This window comes from Myotis lucifugus, unplaced genomic scaffold (genome assembly GCF_000147115.1).
Source record: "Myotis lucifugus unplaced genomic scaffold, Myoluc2.0 scaffold_194, whole genome shotgun sequence".
In the NCBI taxonomy this organism is placed as follows: domain Eukaryota; kingdom Metazoa; phylum Chordata; class Mammalia; order Chiroptera; family Vespertilionidae; genus Myotis; species Myotis lucifugus.
Genome location: NW_005871242.1, coordinates 1,492,895 through 1,503,094, shown reverse-complemented (window position 1 = coordinate 1,503,094; position 10,200 = coordinate 1,492,895). Strand labels below are relative to the sequence as shown.

The 10,200-nt window shown below is 49.4% G+C and overlaps 2 pseudogenes; both read left to right on the top strand.

The window, feature by feature from the left end:
• Positions 1–2,957: 2,957 nt before the first annotated feature.
• On the top strand, positions 2,958–5,436 carry LOC102439777 (annotated as a pseudogene).
• A 1,459-nt stretch (positions 5,437–6,895) lies between these two features.
• Positions 6,896–9,545, top strand: LOC102439444 (annotated as a pseudogene).
• The last annotated feature ends 655 nt before the right edge of the window (positions 9,546–10,200 follow it).

The window sequence follows — 10,200 nt, the reverse complement described above, 5'->3', positions numbered from 1 at the left end:
CTGAGGGCACAGGCCGGGCTGAGGGACCCTCACCCCCATGCAGGAATTTTGTGCACTGGGCCTCTAGTTGACTATTCCCTATGCTGTACTTTACATCCCCATGACTATCCCTTTGTAACTACCAATTTGTACTTCTTAATCCCTTCACCTTTTTTTTTTTACCGTTGTTTGTCATAAAAGCAATCTGTGGTGTCTCATTCATGAAAAAAAAGTACATTTCAAAAAGTATATGTTTGATATTTCAGTTTTTCAATGGAAAAGACCAAAATGTAAAGGAATGAATGGCAGCAACATAGATGAATTTTATTCGTCTCATGACCCTGGGTGGGTCACATGGATTGGAATATGATTTCTTAAGCTTTTTAAAAACTAAATTTTTTAATTGATTTCACAGAGGAAGGGAGAGGGAGCGAGAGATAGAAACATCAATGATGAGAGAGAATCATTGACCAGCTGCCTCCTGCACAGCCCCCCACTGTGGATCAAGCCTGCAACCCGGGCATGTGCCCTGACCAGGAATTGAACTGTGACCGCCTGGTTCATAGGTTAATGCTCAACCACTGAGCTACGCTGGCTGGGCTTTTAAGCTTTTAAGAGTCTGAGAACTCAGCTATCTTTTTCACTAAAATGGTTTAAATTTAAATTAGAGAAGAATTCCACAGTAAAAAGTGTGGTCTTTTAACACCTTCCACATGGGATAATAACATACCAACCACCAGCTAAAATGAACTTGATTTTTTCAAAACACCAAGTATTTGGCAAATGCTGTGCTGAACCACTCACCACCCTGCTCAGTGATGCCAAGTGCTGGGGGCCCCTGTCACCACTCTGCCCGGTGTTATGAGCAGAAGTGGCACAAATTGTGAAGCTAGGCAAGGTGGCCCATTAAAAGAATGTGATGGCCTCACATGCCCTCACAGTCCGTTTCTCCTTAGGACAGGACAGGGCAACCAGGTTTCCAGAGGCAACACCCCTCCCCTTTGATGCGTACAAGGGAGAGAGCGCAGCAGGCGTCCAGGTGTGGCCTCTCCTCCAAGGGGCAAACCTGCAGGTGATGAGAGGATTATGGGGTGGGGATGGGGGATGTGGATGGGGGAAGAGATGTGAACACTCAGAGGTTCACTCTCTTTGCAGAGGGTCATTTTCTGTTTGGAATCCGAGTCTGCGCTCCAGAATGCTGATGTGGGCCTATTCATGCCCATGGAAACCACCCCGTGGAGTCCTGGCCTGAGGCCACGTGGTGAACTACACTTGTACCAGGAGCTGAGCCAACTCAGGAGCTCCCTGGTGGTCTGAGTCTCAACCCAAATCTCTCTTTTGTTTCCCAAATGGCTTCTCTCCCAAGCTCTGGGAAACTAATACAAGCAATGTTAAATGGGAAATGATCCTGAGGTCTATAGGGACCCCAAGCTTGGCCTCAGGGCCTGGCCTGCAGGACTGGCATCCTAAGTCACCTAGGGTCAGGTATTTGGGCTCTTTTTGGAGCAGGTGTGGGCCGAGCAGCCTATGGCTAGACCTCCCAAAGCTTGGCTGTTCAGGACTTCTGTGCTTGCTGCTTCTGCCTCCCTCTGATCCCCCTCTCCCCCGCTCCCCACACACACTCCATGATAGGCATTATCTCTGGTTAGGGGAGGGAGCAGGATTGGGGAAAGAAGAAAGACAACTTCAATTTTATTTGCAATACTCCGTTTCTTTCATAAAGTTAAAGGTCTCTATATTTTCTTTAAACCTAATACAGTACTTCAAATGTTAACAGTAGTGAAATTAGTAGTGATACTTTTTTTCTCCTTTTAATGTATTTCTCTCATTTCTTCTAATGAGCATATGTTTTTCTTCTGATGGGGGGGGGGACATCTTTTAAAGATGGATTTAAGAGAAAAGTGACCATGTGGTATTTAAAAATGCCAAATCATGGGGTGCTGTCCCAGCTCCTCTCTGATGTCCAGCCCCCGTCTGTATACACACCTTTCAGGCCATCATATTGTCTTCATATTGCACAGCAAGGGGAACATGTTTGAATAATAGATGTAACTGAGCTTAATTAATATTCAGCCATGTTGGTCCTTCCATACTAGAGATTATATTGTACATAACATAAGTTTTACTGTATTGCTGGAAGCCAGTCGATCCTTGCTGCTTGACACGGTCACAGCAGGAAAGAAACATCTGCACAGCATATGTTTCAAGGGACCTGGCGTATATGGCATATGTTTGCTCACCCTCTTAGCGCTATGTGTTTTAAACAGGACCACCTCCCTGAGAAAGGTTGTTTCCCCAGGTGAGGATTTTTCTCTGGAGTTAGGGATTAAAAGGACAAAGGAAGGGAATCAGTAAAACCCCTTAACTAAGTGCCAGGCGGGTAGTTAATCACTTTAACTAAGAACAATCAGGCTTCAGCTACATAATCTTTACTTAGGATAATCTCCTTCACTTACTTCCTTGTAGTTTAGAATGGATAGGATTAAATCAAATGGTATAAATACAGATGTAACAGGACAATCAAAAGAGAACCTGGCTAGGCTGCTGATCAACTGAACGTTGCTGTCTCTGTGTCATTCCTTCTTCGCCGACTCTGACTCCGTCCACGGTGTTGGGAACCCCTGGACCTGCTGGGGTTGGACCCCGGCAATGGCGGAGGGCAGCGGCTAAGAAAGAAGAAAGACGTGGCAGCAAGCGGGATCCGGCGATAGCGTCCTCGGTTTGAATTTTGGGGAATATTGCCTGCCCAAAAATTTCCTGGAAAATTGACTAGTACTGAGTGCGTGATAGTTTGGAACTCGGCGAAGACACAGATGTTCCTGTGGAGGGCAACCAGCTAGTCATTACATTTTAAAGGCGATTTCTGTGATTGAGTTGTCTTTTGGAAGACTAAATCCATTTCAAGAGGACTTGAAGCTGGTCCTCACCTTGAGGAAGCCGTGGCTTGTTTTCAAGAAGCCATTCCTGATCTCAGGATCTACCCAGCATGCCTCATCAAGGAGAAGACTGCTATTTTTTTTTCTATTCTACATGTACCAAAGGTGACAGCTGTCCATTCCGTCACTGTGAAGCTGCACTAGGAAATGAAACTGTTTGCACATTATGGCAAGAAGGACGCTGTTTTCGACGGGTGTGCAGGTTTCGGCACATGGAGATTGATAAAAAACGGAGTGAGATTCCTTGTTATTGGGAAAATCAACCAGGGGGATGCCGAAAGCTAAACTGTGCTTTTCATCACAGGAGAGGACGTTGTGTGGATGGCCTTTGTCTACCTCCAAGCAAAACTGTGTTGCCCACTGTGCCTGAGTCACCAGAGGAGGAAGCGAAGGCGTCCCAGCTCACAGCTCAACAAAACAAATTGTCTGTCCAGTCCAACCCCTCCCCTCAACTGCCAAGTGTGATGAAAGTAGGAAGTTCAGAAAACTTTCCTACCCCCACACATCCGCCAGTTGTGATCAATGTTGCAGATGATGATGATGATGATGATGATGATGATGATGAAGAGGATGATGATCAGTTTTCTGAGGAAGATGATGAAACCAAAACACCAACCCTGCCACCAACTCCCAAAGTTCATGATGGAGTACGAGGGGCTTCTGCCCGGAAACCTGGGGCCGATTTAAAACAAGGTGAACGTTTGAATTTTGGAATAAAAACTCTTGAGGAAATTAAGTCAAAGAAAATGCAGGAAAAGTCCCAGAAGCAAGGTGAAGGTTCTTCAGGAGTTTCCAGTCTTTTACTCCAGCCTCAGCCCATCCCAGGTCCTGAAAGAGAGAACGTCCGGACTGCGGTGAGCACAGGAACTCTCTCCAACAAACAAGGAGAAGGACCCTGGATCAGACTGAGTCTCACCGAGAGACGGGGGAAACGAAAACTTTCTGAAGGTGGTGACAGTGATCCTCCACCTAAGCGTAGCCTTGCACAGAGGCTAGGGAAGAGAGTTGGTGCTTCAGAAACTGACAAAACACCACAGAGAGTTCACGTTTCCAAGTCTCTAAAGGAGCGATTAGGCGTGTCAGCTGGTCAAAACAACAAGGAGGCAGCAGAGAGAGGTACTGACGTGGGCGAGATCCACGTGAAGACATTAGCAGAAATCCTTCTCGAAAGAGCCAGTCAGAAACGCGGAGAATTGCAAACTAAACTCAAGGCAGAAGGCCCTTCAAAAGCTGATGGTCCTACTTCAGGAGCAAGAAGCTCTTCCACCTTTCGAATCAAAACCTTCTCTGAGGTCCTGGCTGAAAAGAAACACCGGCCGCAGGAAGCAGAGAGACAGAAAAGCAGAAAGGATGTCACCTGCGGCAAGTTAAAGACGGACAGTGACACTAAGAAAACATGGCTTTTGCCACCAACGGTGGCCAACAAAGGCCACTCAGAGGAGCCTGCAGGGAGAACACAGTCTATGCAGGAGGTGCATGTCAAAACGCTGGAGGAAATTAAACGGGAGAAGGCCCGGAGGGTGCAGCAGGGCTCCAAGAGCAGCCCCAGCTCCCAGCCTCAGCCCGAGGCCACCCCGGGGGCGAGGCGGCTTTTCCCAATCACCGAAAAGGCAGGTATAAAAGAAGAGAAGAAACTTCAAGAAGAAAGTGAAGTCGCATGTCAGAGCAGTGTTGCCGGAATAGAGGCTAAAGAGGCTTCAAATGAGACAACAGGAGGGGGCATGAACATGCCCGTCAAGAGATGTGAGACGATGCGAGAACAGCACATCCAGAAACAGCCGGAGAGGGGAACCTCACAGAAGGAACCATCTGTCCTGCCATCCCCCTGGGGAGAGGGAGACGCTGGTCATGCCCAGCCAGCAGACCCGCCAGTGCTCGCTCCTGCGCCCAGCGTCACACGGAGCCTGGCAAAGCGGCTTCCCACCGAGTCACCCCAGAAGGCAGAGGTGGAAACCCCAGGGACTGGCGACTCAACACTGAATGTGAAGTGTGCGGCACGGACCTTGGAGGAAAGGGTCAAAGCGAAACCCAAAGTGAGTGTGAAGCCATTGGTGGCTCAAGTGGCCTCTTCCCCCAGACTGGCCCCCAAGCGCAAGGCAGCGGACACCCACCCTGCTGTCATGGCAGCGGTGAAGCGGCTCCGCGCCAGCGGGGACCTGCAGGAAAGCCCGGCCCAAACAGCAGCCACGGCTGTGGTCCCACTCATCTCTGAGGACAAAGCGGTCACTGTGCCTGAGACAGACAGACCCAGAGACAGTCTTGTGCTGCCTCCAGCCCAATCCTCGTCAGATCCCTCTCCGCCTGAAGTATCGGGCCCTTCCTCCTCCCGAATGGCCACGAAAACTCGCCGACTCATCACAGCTGCTCTCTGTGGAGGATGGTTTTGAGGAACTGATATGGGAGATTTCAGGAGGCCAATTAGAAGCCGAGATCGACCTGGATCCTGGGAAAGATGAAGATGACCTTCTGCTTGAGCTATCAGAAATGATTGATAGCTGAAGGTGATAGTAGGACATTTCAAACAAACAGAAACAAAAAAACCTCACCAAAGCCGAAGCCGGTTTGGCTCGGTGGATAGAGCGTCGGCCTGCGGACTGAGGGGTCCCGGGTTTGATTCGGGTCAGGGGCATGTGCCTGGGTTGCGGGCACATCCCCGCTGGGGGATGTGCAGGAGGCGGCTGATTGATGTTTCTCTCACATAGATGTTTCTAGCTCTCTATCTCTCTCCCTTCCTCTCTGTAAAAAAATCAATAAAATATATATTTTTTAAAAACTCACCAAAAAACTGCACTTAGTTTCTTTTTTGTTGTTGTTGTTGTTGAAAACGCTTTACCTTTATTAACTCACTTAATCTTTCCAATAACTCTGCAAGATGAGTAGTATTTTTACCTCCATTTAACAGGTAAGGAAACAGACTCTGTACTTAGTTTCACCTATTGTAACATTTACCCAAGATGATCATTTCTTTAGTCTAGAATTTGCCCCAGATCAGAGGTATACCTCTGAATTACCCGTATGTGTCCTAGATTCCCTGGGGTCCTAGATTTTTAAAGCCCCTTGATAAACATTTTGTCCATTTGATGCCACTGTTTAGCATCTTCAAGAAAAGGTTCTTTCTTACCCCTCCCTCCACAAAAAGACTAGAGTGAGTGAGAGATCCAAGTGAAAGGATGCAAGAGAACTTGGTGACTCCTTGAGGTGTTGTCAGTTTTGGCAAATTCCTCCTTTTTTATTTTGGGTTAAGCCTTGGAAACTGACCTGTTGGCAAAGTCACAAACAGGTCTTCTGAGTCTTAAACAACCCAATCCGAGAGGTGGCCACTGATTTACAGGTGCTCTCACTTAAAAAATAAAAAAGGAGGGAATTTGCCGGAAGCCGGTCCACCCTTGCTGCTTGACACAGTCGCTGTAGGCAAGAAACATCTGCACAGCTTATGTTTCAAGGGACCTGGCGTATATGGAATATGTTTGCTCACCCTCTTAGCGCTATGTGTTTTAAACAGGACCACCTCCCCGAGAAAGGTTGTTTCCCCAGATGAGGATTTTTCCCTGGAGTTAGGGATTAACAGGACGAAGGAAGGGAATCAGTAAAACCCCTTAACTAAGTGCCAGGCGGGTAGTTAATCACTTTAACTACAACAATCAGGCTTAAGCTACATAATCTTTACTTAGGATAATCTCCTTCAGTTACTTCCTTGTCGCTTAGCAGAAAAATAGAGTAGTGACCTTGGAATGGAAATAACAAAGGCCCTAACCGTTGGAATAGAATGGATAGGATTAAAATCAACTGGTATAAATACAGATGTAGCAGGAGAATAGACAGAACCTGGCTGGAGAACCTGGCTAAAGAGAACCTGGCTTTGCTGATCATCTAAACACTGCCTCCGTGTCCTTCCTTCTTTGCCGACTCCGTCCACACCTTCGGGAACCCCTGGACCTGCTGGAGTTGGACCCCAACACTGTACAATTTATCTAGGAGAAAAAAGCAACTAACAAAACACAGAAATAAGAAGGATTATTCAATATGCAGTTTGCAGGATGCCCATGGCAACATTGAAAATGAATTCCTTATTTTCACCAGATATATGAGAAGACACGTTTCAAACAGTTTGAATAGTTTTTCTTCTGTTGGACCAGCATGGCAGGACTCAAGCGAGGATATGATGGGAAGATTGTTGAATTGTGTGATTTGGATAAACCTTGGGCCAGGGTCACTTTGTAGTTGTTAAGCTGGCCAGGCATGTCTTTACAGGTGAAAAGGTGGCAGTAAAAGTTATTGACAAGACAAAGTTGGGCACACTAGCCACTGGTCACCTTTTCCAAGAAGTGAGGTGCATGAAACTGGTGCAGTATCCCAACATTGTGCGTCTCTATGAAGTGATTGACACCCAGACCAAACTGTATCTCATTCTGGAACTTGGGGATGGAGGAGATATGTTTGATTGCATAATGAAACACGAGGAGGGACTTAATGAAGACTTGGCCAAGAAGTACTTTGCTCAGATAGTTCATGCTGTATCTTATTGCCATAAACTCCAGGTAGTTCACAGGGACTTGAAACCTGAGAATGTGGTCTTCTTTGAAAAACAAGGCCTTGTGAAACTGACAGACTTTGGTTTCAGCAACAAATTTCAGCCAGGAAAGAAGCTCACTACCAGCTGTGGGACTCTCGCATATTCTGCTCCAGAAATCCTGCTTGGGGATGAGTATGATGCACCTGCAGTAGATATATGGAGTCTGGAGTGATCCTTTTCATGTTGGTATGCAGGCAGCCACCCTCTCAAGAGGCCAATGTCAGTGAAACATTGACAATGATCATAGATTGTAAATACACAGTCCCATCCCATGTGTCTAAAGAGCGTAAAGACCTGATCACCCGGATGCTACAGACAGATCCCGAGAGAAGGGCCTCTTTAGAAGAGGTTGAAAACCATTCTTGGCTTCAGGGTGTGGACCCTTCGCCAGCCACCAAGTATAACATCCCCCTGGTGTCCTACAAGAACCTCTCAGAGGAGGAGCGCAACAGCATCATTCAGCGCATGGCGCTCAGGGGCATAGCGGATCGAGATGCCATTGTCAAGCCCTGGAAACCAGCAGGTACAACCACATCATGGCCACGTACCTCTTGCTCGCCGAACGGATCCTGAGGGAGAAGCAAGAGAAAGAAATCCAAACCAGGTCCGCCAGCCCCAGCAATATCAAGGCCCAGTTTAGGCAGTCGTGGCCCACCAAAATCGACGTGCCCCAGGACCTGGAGGATGACCTCACCACCACTCCCCTGTCCCACGCGACCATCCCTCCGGCTCCTGCGCGGGCTGCCGACACTGTCCTCAATGGCCACCGGAGCCAAGGCCGGTGTGACACGGCCAAGAAAGACCACCTCCCCGAGTTGGCTGGGCCCACGGTGCCTCCGGTGAGCTTGAAGCCCGCGGCCAGTGGGCGGAAGTGTCTGTTCCGGGTGGAGGAAGATGAAGAGGAGGATGAGGAGGACAAGAAACTCATGTCCCTCTCCACCCAAGTGGTCCTGCGCCGGAAGCCCTCGGTGACCAACCGGCTGACCTCGAGGGAGAGCGCCCCGGTGCTGAACCAGATCTTCGAGGACAACGAGTTCGACCTGGATGAGAACCTCTGCTCAAGCTGAGCAGGTTAACAATGAACATCAACTCCCCGGGGACGGTGCACAAACACTACCACAAGAGGAAAAGCCAGGGCCGCGGCTCCAGCTGCAGCAGCTCGGAGACCAGCGACGACGACTCAGAGAGCCTCCGGCAGCTCGATAAAGACAGCGGCTTCGCCCAAACCGGTTTGGCTCAGTGGATAGAGCGTCGGCCTGTGGACTGAAGGGTCCCAGGTTCGATTCCGGTCAAAGGCATGTACCTTGGTTGCGGGCACATCCCCAGTAGGGGGTGTGCAGGAGGCAGCTGATCGATGTTTCTCTCTCATCGATGTTTCTAACTCTCTATCTCTCCCCCTTCCTCTCTGTAAAAAAATCAATAAAATATATTAAAAAAAAAAAAAAAGACAGAGGCTTCACCTACTCCTGGCACCGCCGGGCAGGGCAGCGAGGGCGACGGCGGGGGCCAGAGCAAGCCCAGCAACAGCAGCGGCGGGCGGACAAGGCTAGCCCCAGTGAGAACAGCGAGGGTGGGGGCAGCCCCTCGGGCGGCTCAGGGGGCACCCCGGGGGGCACCTCGGGCAGCACCCATTGCTGCGCCGGCCCCGCCAACTCCACGCAGCTGGCCTCCCGTAGCGCCGGGGAGCTGGTGCAGAGCCTCAAACTCATGGGCCTCTGCCTGGGCTCTCAGCTCCGCGGGGCATCAAGTACTTTCGTGCCCCGCAGCAGGGCCTGTCCTTCTCCAGGGTCAAGGTCCAGGAGAAGTCCACGTGGAAGAGGTGCATCAGCTCCGTGGGGAACCTGGGCCAGGCCCCCGTGGCGGGCAGCCTCAAGTTCCTCTCCGACCACGTGGCGGACAGCACCACTGAGCTAGAACGGATACAGAGCAGGAACCTGAAAAACAACGTGCTCCAGCTACCTCTGTGCGAAAAGACCATCTCTGTGAACATCCAGCGGAACCCCAAGGAGGGGCTGCTGTGCGCCTCCGGCCAGGCCACCTGCTGCCGCGTCATCTGACAGTGGCCGCCTGGCCACTCGCACGCTTCCTGCTCAGAGCAGTGAAGACCGGCTCCCTTCACTGTTTGCTCTCAGTTTTACCCTCTTACCGGGCAGTTATTTATTACGCTTCCCTTCGTTCGCCTGGTGCTGGGACAATGCCTGGTCCTTGTGCATGCTGCTGCTAGACACTGCTTTTCTGTTCCAGCCGAAGAGTCAATCTCGTGTGTCACTTTTACACACAGAATTTTAGTGTGGATGATCAGGATTAAATTAAAATGTATATTTGGAACCTAATATAAATGGAGCACTTAGAAATTTGATGTTCCGCACTTAACCTAGACAGAGAAAACATGCTTGTATTTCCTTGTTGAAAAATCTAAATTCCTGTCCTGACCTTCTGTTACACGGAGACTCCGTGCTCTGGGGCACACTCTGGTGTCGGATACAGAACCAAAGCAATAACGGTGAGATGCCCACAGGCCTGGAGCCCGCGGACGTGCCCGCCAGCTTTCCGAGGCTGCGCGGGACAGAGTACAGCCAACGTCTGCACTAGAACCTTCAACCGAGATTTCAACAGACCCACACCTGTTTGTCTTAAGCTATAGTGTGAAAAAAGTTTGGGCTCTTAAAAATTAACTGAAAAAGATTTTCTTGTTTTGTAATAGGTGAGATA